This window comes from Mytilus californianus, unplaced genomic scaffold (assembly GCF_021869535.1).
Source record: "Mytilus californianus isolate M0D057914Y unplaced genomic scaffold, xbMytCali1.0.p SCAF_13, whole genome shotgun sequence".
Taxonomy (NCBI): domain Eukaryota; kingdom Metazoa; phylum Mollusca; class Bivalvia; order Mytilida; family Mytilidae; genus Mytilus; species Mytilus californianus.
The window spans coordinates 25,543,510-25,558,498 of record NW_026262615.1 but is presented as its reverse complement, the minus strand read 5'-3'; the positions used below and the strand labels follow the sequence as shown (position 1 = coordinate 25,558,498).

General features: G+C 33.1%; 1 long non-coding RNA gene across 1 annotated transcript; it reads right to left on the bottom strand.

Moving 5' to 3' along the window:
• Positions 1–9,500: 9,500 nt before the first annotated feature.
• Positions 9,501–10,655, bottom strand: LOC127723419 (uncharacterized). The gene is made up of 2 exons (XR_007992071.1): positions 10,608–10,655; positions 9,501–9,610 (listed from the first exon to the last, which is right to left on the bottom strand). It is a non-coding gene; the product is annotated as an uncharacterized LOC127723419 (long non-coding RNA).
• Positions 10,656–14,989: the final 4,334 nt, after the last annotated feature.

Genomic DNA, 14,989 nt, shown 5'->3' with positions numbered 1-14,989 from the left:
ATGTATGTACTTATGTACATTAGTTTTATCCATAACTGGTAACTTGACAATTTAAATTACTATTAACATATAGTAGTCTCAGTTATATAAGGGAGCAGTCAACTTATCTTTTGATTAACTTGGGAGAGGGGTATCAAATAGATTTTTACCACAGCTGACAAGTCAAAAGTTATTTTTATGTCATAACCAGATCTAGACTTCCTTACCTCAATGATTATGGATAAATCTTAGTACAAATGCTGGATTTTGAGCAGCCTCTTCTACTATAATTGTCACTTTTTTATTTTATAAAAACATGAATATTACACTGTGTGGAAAAGTTCTGCACCAAAGGCTTTTTGTCGAGCCTTCGACTTTTGTCGAAAAAGCGAGACATAGCGATCCAACATTCCGTCGGCGCCGTCGTCGTCGTCGGCGGCGTCCACAAATATTCACTCTGTGGTTAAAGTTTTTGAAATTTTAATAACTTTCTTAAACTATCCTGGATTTCTACCAAACTTTGACAGAAGCTTGTTTATGATCATAAGATAATATTCAAAAGTAAATTTTGTAAAAAAAAAATTCCATTTTTTCCGTATTTTACTTATAAATGGACTTAGTTTTTCTGCCAAGAAACATTACATTCACTCTGTGGTTAAAGTTTTTGAAATTTTAATAACTTTCTTAAACTATCCTGGATTTCTACCAAACTTGGAAAGAAGCTTGTTTATGATCATAAGATAGTATCCAGAAGTAAATTTTGTAAAAAAAAAAATCCATTTTTTCCGTATTTTACTTATAAATGGACTTAGTTTTTCTGCCAAGAAACATTACATTCACTCTGTGGTTGAAGTTTTTGAAATTTTAATAACTTTCTTAAACTATCCTGGATTTCTACCAAACATGGAAAGAAGCTTGTTTATGATCATAAGATAGTATCCAGAAGTAAATTTTGTAAAAAAAAAAATCCATTTTTTCCATATTTTACTTATAAATGGACTTAGTTTTTCTGCCAGTTAAACATTACATTCACTCAGTGGTTAAAGTTTTTAAAATTTTAACAACTTTCTTAAACTATCCTGGATTTGTACCAAACTTGGACAGAAGCTTGTTTATGATTAAAAGCTAGTATCTAGAAGGAAATTTTGTTAAAATTTTGTTTGATTTTTTCCGTATTTTACTTATAAATGGACTTTGTTTTTCTTCCAGTTAACATTACATACAGTCTGCAGTTTAAGTTTTTAAAACATTTATTAGATTCATAAACTATCCTGGATTTTTACCAAACTTGGACAGAAGCTACTAACAATCAAAAGATAGTATAGAGAGGAATATTTTTATTTATTTTTTTCCTCATTTTTGTTGAGCCTGCGATTAACAGCAAAAGTAGGCGAGACACTGGGTTCCGCGGAACCCTTACGAATTTTTTATATTCAGTTTCTGGTTTTGCTTTTTTATTTAGTTTCTTTTGTTTTTTTAAATTATTTAGCCTTAAAAACTTTTCCATATTGAAATTACTATTTCATAATTTGCCTCCAGATTGAACTTGTTTAACATTCAGAGAAGTATAAAAAATGGCTTTCAAATCTGGTCAACGAATACAATGTCCATCCTGTATTTTGCTTAGGCAACAACCATTTTCTTATCTGGGGGGGGGAGGGGCTGGGATTTTTTTGAAAAAAATATTTTGATGGCCTAGCTGACCGAAAAAAAATTTCGATTTTGCACTGTAGCTGAAATTTTTTTTATGGTTTTGTGAAAAACATGATAGGAAAAAAAATTTTGCTTTCCTTCTCATAAGAAAAAAAATATTTTATCGGAGGAAGGTTCTGAAAAAAAAATTATGAACACAATGAAAATCCCAGGCCCCCCCAGATAAGAAAATGGTTGTTGCCCTAAAATAAACATACATGGACCATAGGAAAGTAATAAAATTATAAAATGTTTTATTTGTAACCCACTGATAGTCCCCACTGTATGCAAATTACATTTATTTTAGTCATTTCAAGAAATTAAAATCAGTGAGGTGGGGATCGTATAATAGGTTTTAGCACGCTGATTCAATGAAGTGTCAAGGTCGTCATAATAATGTTTTAGTTTGCCATCACTTCCTGGGTATATGCACAAGGATATGTCTTTTTTACCCTCTTTGCCATGGTATTTGCCTTTTTACCCTTCACACAATGCCTGATCATTTGTGTGTTTTATTAAATACAGTTAGTGAAAGAATTATGGTATAAAATCAAATATTTAACTTAATCATCCATATTGATATGCAGTGTAATTAAACAAATAATGCCCCAAGGGTGACTGCATGGGGAATAGAAATATGGTCACTACAGGTCTTCTTCCGACCGGCAGTAAAACCCTTGCCAAAGTGGGGCGGCCATTTGGCTGTGCGGGATGTATCAAGTATGCAGCCACGTCCGGTCAGAAGGGGACGTTAAATCTGATGCCTCGTGGAGAGAGTGCCACGCTCTCTGCACGTTAAGAACCCTTTTAACAACTCTTTGAGGGGTCCGTAGGTGGCCTGTTGCAAGGCAAAATTTCTGTCCCTATCCAATATACCCTCATTTTCCAGTGGCAGCAGGGGTGTGGAAATGCTATGCCCGACTCGCCCGACTCGTCCATTTGAACAACCGGACAAGTAATTTTTGTCGAGCCTAGCTCGACATAGGGATAGTGATCCGGTGGCGGCGGCGACGTTAGCTAACTTCTTAAATGCTTTATATTTTAGAAGCTAGAAGACCTGGATGCTTCATACTTTGTATATAGATGCCTTATGTTACGAAGTTACTGTCTGTCATACGTCAATTGTCCTTGACCTCATTTTCATGGTTCAGTGACTACTTAAAAATAATTCCTTTCTTATTATGAGTAATAGGACAACAATATTTAGTATGTGCGTACCTTGCAAGGTCCTCATGCCCGTCAGACAATTTCCATTTGACCTTGACCTCATTTCATGGATCAGTGAACAAGGTTAAGTTTTCGTGGTCAAGTCCATATATCAGATACTATAGGCAGTAGGTCTACTATATTTGGTATATGGAATAATTGTAAGGTGTACATGTCCAACTAGTAGGTGTCATCTGACCTTGACATCATTTTCATGGTTCAGTGGTCAAAGTTAAGTTTTTGAGTTTTGGTCTTTTTTTCTAATACTATATGCAATAGGTCAACTATATTTGGTGTATGGAAATATTTTATGATGTACATGTCAGTCTTGCAGGTTTTATTTGACCTTGACCTCATTTTCATGGTTCATTTCTCAGTGTTAAGTTTTTGTGTTTTGGTCTGTTTTTCTTCAACTATAAGCAATATATCAACTATATTTGTTGTATGGAAGGATTGTAAGGATTATATGTCTGTCTGGCAGGTATCATCTGACCTTGACCTCATTTTCATGGTTCATTGGTCAATGTTAAGTTTTCATGGTTAAGTTTGTTTCTTAGATACTATAAGCAATAGGTCCACTATATTTAATGCATAAATTGATTGTTAGGTGTACATGTCTGCCTGGCATGGTTCATCTGACCTTGACCTCATTTTCATGGTTCATTGGTCAATGTTAAGTTTTCTTGGTTAAGACTGTTTCTTAGAAACTATAAGCAATAGGTCAACTATGTTTGGTTTATTGAATGATTGTAAGGTTTACATGTATTTCTCGTTTGGTTTATCTGACCTTGACCTCATTTTTTTGGATCATGTTAAGTTTATGTGTTACTTGTACTAAAGCTTTATATTTAGGACTATCAACATAAAATCAATGGTTAGTAAAGAAGGCGAGACATTTCAGTGTGTGCACTCTTGTTTTTGTCTGGGTTGCCCGTGGACAAGTAAAATGTCCGTCAGACAATTTCCATTTGACCTTGACCTCATTTCATGGATCAGTGAACAAGGTTAAGTCTTCGTGGTCAAGACCATATATCAGATACTATAGGCAGTAGGTCTACTATATTTGGTATATGGAATAATTGTAAGGTGTACATGTCCAACTAGTAGGTGTCATCTGACCTTGACCTCATTTTCATGGTTCAGTGGTCAAAGTTAAGTTTTTGAGTTTTGGTCTTTTTTTCTAATACTATATGCAATAGGTCAACTATATTTGGTGTATGGAAATATTTTATGATGTACATGTCAGTCTCGCAGGTTTTATTTGACCTTGACCTCATTTTCACAGTTCATTTCTCAGTGTTAAGTTTTTGTGTTTTGGTCTGTTTTTCTTCAACTATAAGCAATATATCAACTATATTTGTTGTATGGAAGGATTGTAAGGATTATATGTCTGTCTGGCAGGTATCATCTGACCTTGACCTCATTTTCATGGTTCATTGGTCAATGTTAAGTTTTCATGGTTAAGTTTGTTTCTTAGATACTATAAGCAATAGGTCCACTATATTTAATGCATAAATTGATTGTTAGGTGTACATGTCTGCCTGGCATGGTTCATCTGACCTTGACCTCATTTTCATGGTTCATTGGTCAATGTTAAGTTTTCTTGGTTAAGACTGTTTCTTAGAAACTATAAGCAATAGGTCAACTATGTTTGGTTTATTGAATGATTGTAAGGTGTACATGTATTTCTCGTTTGGTTTATCTGACCTTGACCTCATTTTTTTGGATCATGTTAAGTTTATGTGTTACTTGTACTAAAGCTTTATATTTAGGACTATCAACATAAAATCAATGGTTAGTAAAGAAGGCGAGACATTTCAGTGTGTGCACTCTTGTTTTTGTCTGGGTTGCCCATGGACAAGTAAAAAATTACAGTTGACAAAATTCATTTAATCAAAAATATAGAATTATTTTCATAATTTATTAAGATGTATTATTTTATGTAAAAGAAACCAATGATCAACACGTGAAAAACATATATTTAAATCAAAACATCAATGTTCATGATGACAAGTATTAAAAAAAAAAATGGAAATAGATCGATAACCAAAATTAATAAAAATAAGGCCACATTTAAAAATATTTTGGTTTGCCCAAACCCTACCCAAAGGTAGAGACAGTGGGTAGGTAGGTAGGCATTTTCTTTTCTTTTTTCTGCAAAGAGAAATTGAAGTGTCAGATGTTTGTTAGTCTTCATGCCTATCTGATTAAAAAAAACTTTTTCACATCAGGACAATAAAAGATTTTGAGTAGGCAGCTATTTTCTGGGTAGGTAGGGTTAGGGCAAACAAACATATTCTTTTTTATGGCCTAAGTATGCGAACCCGGGTCTCATAAACATTGCAATATCTTTGTCCATTGACCCGGGATCGTCGATTAGGTTTTATTTGCCATCTCACAGAAGTGTTATTATAATGTTTCATGATTGCATGGGTCTTATCGAGATGGATAAATACCTGATAAAAACACCAAGACCTGGTGATCAAGACAAAAAGAATGAAAATAATAATGACGAGTCGAGTAAAAAACGGAAAACACAGGTGGAGAAAGACAAGGAATATGAAAAAAAAAAAAAAAAAACAGAAGCGAGAATTCCAGACCTCGTGGCTCTTCAGTGAGAAACTTCTGAAAATAAATTAAATTGTTGCACAATTTGTAGGAAACGCCTACATCTTGCTGATCAAAAGTCTTACTTATTTGTTGGCAAATTAATAGATAGAAGGGACACCAAAATCAATGTTCTGCAAAACACCAAGCTTGTCTGATGAAAGAAAACAGTAAAATTAAACAGGTGTCTGGGGAAATGGACAAAACATTGCCCTCTAGATGTCTTTTGGTTGTTTTGCTTTTGGGTTTCTATCTGATTGATGTTAACCCCATACCACCTTTTATTTATTCACAAACAATATCACAAACATCATTTATATTGTAATACAAAACAGTTTTACAGTGACCTATAATTGTTAAATTCTACGTCATGTGGTCTCTGGTAGAGCAGTCAGAGCTCAGACATAAAATTTACAGTTTAACTTGCCCAGGGACAAGTGCTCACAACAAATATTTCCACACCCCTGGGCAGTCTAAATTTCCCTGACCTTCATCCTGGACGGCCTCTATTACAGGACCTACCTATTATATTTAATGTTAATTAATTTGTTCTCGTCCTGAACATGCATGAAATATTTGCCACTGGACGTTAAGCAACCAACAATCAATCAATTAAGTAAAAAATATGTGAACATGATATATATCTGTTCAATTATATGGTTAGAATTTTATATATGGGTAAAGCCATAAAGGTGGTCTGGAAAGTGTGACATTAGGATATAAAATTGAAGTTTTTGATATCTCTATCAATTCACATTATTTTGTTAGCAACCATCTGTATCTTACTACCTCTTTTTATTTGAAACCCATGGTCTTGCTATGTTTTTATACGACCGCAAAAAATTCGTCGTCCGAAGACACATTGGTTTTCGCACTCTAACTTTAGTTAAGTGAATGGATCTCTTTGAAATTTTACCATAAGGTCACATGAAGGTTCAATACCACAAAAGGAAGGTGGGGATTGATTTTGGGGGTTATGGTACCAACAGTTAAGGAATAAGGGGCCAAAAAGGGGCCAAAAATAAGCATTTTCTAGTTTCCAGACAATAACTGTGGAACGATGTATGGATCTCTCTGAAATTATACTACAAGTTTACATACCACAAAGGGATGGTTAGGATTTGCTTTTGGGGGTTATGGCTCAAACAGTTTTGGAATTAGGGGCAAAAAAGGGGGAAAACCAAGGTTGTCCTGGTTAATGGACAAATACTTTAGTACAAAACATATTTTAAAGCAGTGTAAGGGAGATAAATCAAATACATCATTGAAATTATCTCCCTTACACTGCTTTTAAATTATGTATAAAGTAATGGTTAATGAACAATTAAGATAATTTAAAACAGTGTAAGGGAGGTAATCCAAATACAACGTTTTGGTTACTTCCCTTACACTGCTTTTAAATTATGTTTAAAGAAATGCATATTTATAAAGGAAGACCAGTAAAAATATTTGCAAATGTTGCATCTTTTTTTTTTACAAAAAAATCCATATGAAAGATTTGACACTATATATATTTTAAATTCTATTATAAAATAGATTAAGTTAGCACTATGGTAAATTTAAATGGGTAATTATGGCTGCAAACTCCATTGGAAATTTGAATTGAGATAATGACCATATCTTCAGGGAAAGAATTTTTTGGGGAAACAAAGGGGGTGGGGGGGGGGGGGTAAAAAGAAATTGTGGGGGTCATTTTTTTCTCATTTCAGATTTCAGAAATTAAAAAGAATTATTCTTCAAATATTATTTTTTTTCAAATTTCAAATATTGAAAAATTTCAAGAAGTAATCTTTAATTGCACAGTATAGCGCATTAGATTTGTAAAATCTTTGACCACATTTATTTATTTGTTATGCCGAATCTAACCGTGTATTTAGATTTTAAATTTTGGGTCCAGTTTTCAAATTGGTCTACATTAAGGTCCAAAGGGTCCAAAATTAAACTTAGTTTGATTTTAACAAAAATTGAATTCATGGGGTTCTTTGATATGTTAAATCTAAACATGTGTTTAGATTTTTTATTATGGGCCCAGTTTTCAAGTTGGTCCAAGTTGGGGTCCAAAATTAAACTTTGTTTGATTTTAACAAAAATTGAATATATGGGGTTCTTTGATATGCTGAATCTAAACATGTATTTAGATTTTTGATTTTTGGCCCAGTTTTCAAGTTGGTCCAAATTTGGGTCCAAAATTAAACTTTGTTTGATTTCAACAAAAATTGAATTCTAGGGGTTCTTTGATATGCTGAATCTAAACATGTGTTTAGATTTTTGATTATGGGCCCAGTTTTCAAGTTTGTCCAAGTTGGGGTCCAAAATTAAACTTTGTTTGATTTCAACAAAAATTAAATATATGGGTTTTTTTGATATGCTGAATCTAACCATGTATTTTGATTTTGGACATTGGACCATAATAGGTAAATTAAAAAAATTCAAGTTCTTAGACCACATTCTTTCTGTGTCAGAAACCTATGCTGTGTCAAATATTTAATCACAATCCAAATTCAGAGCTGTATCAAGCTTGAATGTTGTGTCCATACTTGCCCCAACTGTTCAGGGGTCGACCTCTGCGGTCGTATCAAGCTGCGCCCAGCGAAGCATTTTATTGTAAAATTGACCTTCCTTGTATATTTTGTGTAAGTTATATTGACAATAGTGCAATCTTTTGTTTTAAATAGTTTCTTATGGGATTAATGAAATGTATCAATACTTAGCTGCACATAATATCTTTCAACATCATTATATCATAGACCAATTCACAGAGATATCCCTGATGTTCTGAAATGTCAGTGCTCTGAGCAAGATCAGTATGTTATAGATGTCCAAAATAAAGTTTTCTTCTAGTAACTTGTGTAAAACGTTTTTTGAACAGCAATTATATTTGTAAACATAATTATTATAGTTTAAATGAAATATTTTATGTAGTTGTTGTAAACCCAGATCTTCGTTGACAAAATTAAATCCAAATTCAATGTATGTTATTTTGACAATAACCCTTTTTGATAGTTTTTCTGCCTTAATTTTAAAACAGGCCACTCAAAAAACAGGGGGGCAACACTAGCTGATTTTTTAAGTAGGGGAAAACTTATCCAATACAGCTTAATCTTCTAAATGAAGAAGATGACTATTAAATCTTGTATACCATATCTTACATGTAGGTTATATTGACAAATAGTGTTTAAATTTAACCTTTTTCAAAATCCTTTTTTTTAAAGATTTTTTTTCTACTATTGCCTAGGTAACTGATGGTTATTTTTCATTTTACCAAATTATGATTGAATGCTTATATTGCTCACAACACTACCGTCTTTTGGTTGTTATATTGACACAATGTCAAGTAACTTACTGGAAAAAAACAGGAAATCTGGTGTAACATCTGAACACAAAGAGTTTGATCCATTATGTTTATTTCGATATAAACTTAATTCTTGAATGCATGCAGGGGTTCATGTTCATTATTGTTCAGCTAATAATGAAGTCACAAGCTCATAACCAAAACTATCTGAGATCTATCAGATCAAAGTGACAACTATAGAATGCAAGAAAATTAAAGGTGCACTAATTCACAAATCCAAAAGGGAGAGGAGAAATCAAGATAAATAACAAGAAAAGAACAAACCTTAAATAACAACTCAAACCCAATAAAACTATCCGGTGCACTGCAAGAGTTAGCTTAGCCTGATGGTAAACAGACACTTAATGAGTTACTCACAGTATTTAGGGGAACATATTGTTTACTGTTGGTATTAAGGAGTATTGTTAAATAGGCTCACTTGAACTGACTTTGTACTTTGGTCAAAGGTTGCTCATTTAATATGTACAGTTATGATACTCTTGGCTATGTCAGATGGTGACTTTATTGATCAACTGTTTTCAACAATTTTTTTTCAAGAGCTTATTAAATCAACACTTTTGAAAGTAAAGTATAAAACACATTAATGTATGACATGTATGAGTTTGACTGTCCCTCTGGTATCTTTCGTCCCTCTTGTATGACAATACTAATAATTAAACCACTATTCAAGAATCAAACCATAAATCATTTATTTAAACAAATTAAAAACATTTTTTTAAAGTTCATTCTGCTGTCTATTCCACTGTTCATACTCAGTTGATTTATCTCAAAGATCTGAAAAGCAATAAATAAAGTTAAAATAGTTTTATACATGATTTTGAATTGAAATGAATGAAAATGTGAGTCAAGGCTCCATGATGAAGGCCATAACGTGACTTTATAGGCTATAATTGTTTTTTTTTTACTTCTTTAGGTCTTAGGTAGAGAGTTATTTCTTTGGCAATAATACCACATCTTCTTATGTTTATGATGTTGTATGTTATCCATGTTGAAAACAGCATTGGAAATAAGTACCACTTCACATTGATTTGCATTGTGTCTACATTCATGTTTTTATTGTCAAATTCAAGGGTATGGGGAGGTTGAGTGCTTAAAATAAACTTTAGGACCATTGTTATATTGACTTGAATCCTTTAGTCGTCAACTTATGCTCTATTTCAAAGAAGCAGGAAATATGCTTACAATTTCACTAAAAGGCTTAATTTTTTTTATTGTACAAGAGATTTGTAGGCTAAAAGCCAAAGTCAACATATTTCAGTAGTAATAGTAGCTTTAGGACTACTGTGGGAGTAGGAGTTACATGTATATTGACCCTAACATTAAGGTGTCAACTAACTCTCTTAATGACCATGGTTATATTGACTATGCATATAATTGTCAATTAACACCCTGTGAAAAAGCACTGAAAATTACTTCACCCTTTTTAAATGTATATTAACTTTCCCCCTTTATTATCTGTAAGTTGAAATAGAAGTTAAATGAAAAGAATGGTGCAGTATATCTCTACAAAGATCATCTACATCCTAGGTGTTATATTGACTGGGTTGATAAAATTGGTCAAGTAACGGTCATATCGATGTTACCGTAAAAAGTGAACGAACGGTTTGACTTGGGTGTTTGAATGCGTTGTTTTCGTTAGTTCTTATCATTCGAAGCATATTATTTTGGCAAAAATTATATAATACAGTGTCAATTTGACAGAATGGTTTGGTCGTTATACCTTGTTTGACGCCCAGGTCGTTATTAGTTTGACATTTTGCTCAAAACTTACCATCGAGTTCTTCTTCCATTTTCATCCATGAATGATAGTGATGTTTACATTTATAATAGTTTCATATATATAGCAATTTTGAAATGAAACAAAGTATTTTTTCTCCCTGGATAAACTCTTTACGTCAATAATAAGGAATAAACATTTACGTACGTTTAACGTTATTTTGACATTACAAACTTGCCATTCTATGTTTCTCATAAAACGGAATACGAAACCAAAACTAGAACTATTTGAAACAGCCGAGATATGACGGCGCATGAATATGACAGGAACCAATCAAATGTTCCGCAGATGACGATATCGCGGAAAACCCCGTGCGTTATTTTTACCATTGTAGTCTATTGTCAATATAACATTACTAACCCTGTCGAAATAATCGTTTCTTTGATTAATTTTATTGCATTTCACGCAAAACTTTGACGGATTTATAGTGCAACAACACTTTTCTGACGATTTAACTTACTTTCCGTTTTTCTTTTGCCCATAAAAACAACCAGGTATATTTTTTGTTAGAAGGGGATTTCCATGTCATGCTTGGGACACAGGAACGTACAGATCTACGTTTGACAATTCAAACTTCAATAACAAGACACATTGAATTAGCGGATATTTGATATTTATCAAATCTTCTGCTTCATCATGTCACTGATGCACAATAACAAGTTGTAATCAAATAACATTCATTAAATATTTTAAAATTGGGATTTAAGCTTCAGATGGTTATTTGACCAATTTGGAGCACCTTTTTGGCTTTACCCATATGTATTAGATACACCTATGAGCGCGTAAGCCCGATTGGGTGAATCTAATTTACACCAAGATATTATTGTGAATGCAGAATGATAGTTTTCCATAATTTAGGAGGGGGGTCTTTCAGCGATTTGACCATATGTTATAGAAAAGCATGATAAATGCAGGATATCCAATTTCATTTAACGACATCTTGGTGTAAATATATATCTATATCTTTTAAACCTACCAATATTGTTTGGTTTCTATTGCAATGACTGTAGGTAAAATAACATTCATTGCTGAAATATATCCAAATTAGAAATGTGAATACATAAGCAACACAACAGGTGCCACTAGTGCCGCAGGAACTGCTTACACTCCCAGAGTACCTGTCCACCCCTACTTTTTTTTATGAAAGGGTTTATGCTGCTCAATCTTAGTTTTCTGTGAAGTGTTTTATTAAGTTGTCTGTATTTCTGTTGCTTTTCTTATTCACTATGGTGTTGTCCGTTTTTTTTTATTGCCCTATGGTATCTACTTTCTCTTTTTAGACCGGTCATTTTTTGTTACATGTATGTATTAGATGTAAGCTTCTCATATCTGAGGGTGGTCAGACCCGAAGATATGAGACGATTACATCTGATTTACATAGAAGTAATAAATAAATATTTCATCTTTTCTCTTGTTCTAAAAAAGAGCAATTAGTTTTTTTATAAAACAAGAAAAGTGTCATTATCTCAAATTTTCCAGATGCAGTAACACTTTCAGAAGATGTTTTTTTTTTATATGGATTTGGAATGAAATCTTGATTGCGTCTATTTTTCTGTCATCAAATTGATACCTTATCACTGCTTTTGTATGGCAACATGAATCGCTGTACTATCTTGTCTTTTTTCTGGTTTAGTTGCCAAAACCGGAACTTTTTGCTGATAAATGATAACACTTCTATATATAATTTAAATACCCTAATAAAAGCTATAATTACCAAAGTCCTCCTTTCCATACATCTTCTCTTTTTTAACTGTGATATACATGTATTTAGTTGATTTTGACAACTCATGTTCACGGATAGCTTGGTGAACTTCCTCCAAGGAATGTACACATAGAACCTCATATGTATGCAGATGTATCTGGGGTAGTAAGTCAGAAATCAGGCAAAGGTAGGTCACTTGGACCCACATTTCATGCTTCAATGAGGCCAAAATTAAAATTAAGTTTGTTTCCCCTTACCCGACCGACCCTCTAAAAATCCGCCGACTGAAATAATTTTTTTCGAAAATCACGTTTTTTTTTTTTTTCGTTTCGCTCAAAAGTTCGTTTTTTAATTTCGTTTCCTTGAATGGTCCGTATTTTCAACATTCCGCGAAATCATTGTCGCCCGTGTGTTTGCAGCAAAGGGTAAACAACGTATGCAAGGATACTGAAATTGGAATGGAATAATGTTTTAAATAAATGTATCCAAGCAATCTTAACTACTATTCCATTCTAGCTACGCCTCCAATAACAAAATGCGTAGCGAGAATGGCCGAGTAGTTACGATTGCGCATCCGAGCTCACCCTTGAGCTTAAATGTTAGGCCCGGTGTTTCTGTCGTGTTTGTGGTTAATCCCTGAGTTCGCCTTTATCAGTGGTTGACCCAATAAGTTGTATATTGGCATGCTGTTTATGCTATTTTGTTTCATTTCGTATGTGATATTGGACCATACACTAGTTGTCTTTGGATAAAATAGTAGTTGATTTTTTTCGAGCTCAGCATCATATTGTGTTGTGAAAAGTCGAGATGACTATACCAGCTAATGCTTTGATAAAAGTTCTTGTAAGTTCTTATGTCTTTTATAAGCTATAATGGGCTGATGATTAAATATGGTCACACATTCAGGGTTTTGTGAAATAAGATGCCAGTTTTTCATTATTATATTTTTAGTTTCTGTATAGATGGGTTGAATTTTGTTAACATTACTAGCGGTTGCTCCCGTTTCGCTGGGCGATGTGTTAGCAAGGTTTCCCTTTCTGTATTTTGTGTTTGATAAAAAAAATCGTTGATTTCAGATATTTGATATCCTCGTTTGAGCTTCTTACTGTTTTTTTAAGATCAGTTTTGCTGCTTGTGTTTCTGAGATACCTCAATACTTCACCCTTGATAAATCCTTTCAATGGAAACACTTTTTGGGTGTGAGCAGTGTCTGTGCAGATATTGATATGTTTCAGTTGGTTTGATATTGGTTTTAATGTCTTGTATCATACTATGCCTTCATTAAAGAATCTTTCTCCTTTGTATAATTATGACAGTGTCTAAGAATATTGTTTCATTACAGGAAAATTCGTAGGTGAACTTCAACTATCATTATCATTTTGTTTCTCTGTGTTGAAAGCGTTGTAAAATGTGTTCAAGAATTAACAAACATTGTAAGGTCTGCTAACTCAGCGAATGCTGATCCGCACATAGGCACGCCCAAGGTTTCATGGTAAAGTTTATTGTTAAAAATAAATTCATAGTTTTCTAGAATAAGCCTTAATAGGCGTAGTCATACTCGCTTGGATCACGGTTTGTGGCTTCTAGTATTTCCTTAAATGAAAAACAAGTGTACATATTTTTTGCATCGAATGTTACTAGGTAGCAGTCTCGTTGGGGTTTTATATTTTCAATTGAATTAATAAAACTATAAGAAAGATATAGAACCGTGTCTCAATATATATGTGGTCTACTCTAAGTCACAAAGACATTGATATTTACAAACATTTTCTAGTCTGAAATTGTAAGGTCTTCTAGTCATGCATTATACGTTATACAGTATGTTGTTTTAGTATCAATAAAGTTCAATTTGTTGTTTTTCTGTGTTTTCCTGTATGTTAGATATATTTAAGGGATTTTCTCTAAAAAAAAAAAAAAAAAAAAGCCTACCTACCTACCCACTTCCAAAATGGTGGGTAGGGTAAGGGGAAACAAAGATATTTTTAATTGCGGCCTGACTGGTTCAGTTTAATGTTCATATCTCAGCAACTATAAGTTGTAGGATCATGTAAACTTTTATGAACAGGGGTAGTAAGTCAGCATCCAGGCAAAGTAAGTCACTGTGACCTATATTTAACTCTTTATTGACTTTATTGACTTTAGTCAGTATTTCTTAATGAAATTCAATGAAACTTTCACAGATTATTGTCATGGTGGATAACCTACGTCATTGTCACATGATTTGACGGACAAGGAACCCACGAAAAAGGTAAACAAAGCCCACTTTAAGACACAATATCTCAAGTTCTCCTAAAGCAAATAAAAAACTAATAAATGGCAAGACCCCTTTTTATGCCATATTAATCATTTGGAACAGAAATCAGATTTTGCAAACACTTCGAAAACATGACGTAGGTTATCCACCATGATTGTGCACCTTCTATTTTAAATTTTAATTCAAATGAATTTTGGGGTTTCCCATAGCAAAACATCACATAGGGGGGAGCAGGGGGTATCATTTAGTGAGCTTTGCTCACATGTACAGTATTTCTGGTTATATTACATATTAAATGCTGTTTTGTTCATAAAAAGACAAAGTGTTAACTTTGAAGAATGTCGTACATGTATTAGAATTTGGATTTTAGCATGATACTTATTATATCGTATACGTAGGTTGAGGAAAAGGAAGAAAGAT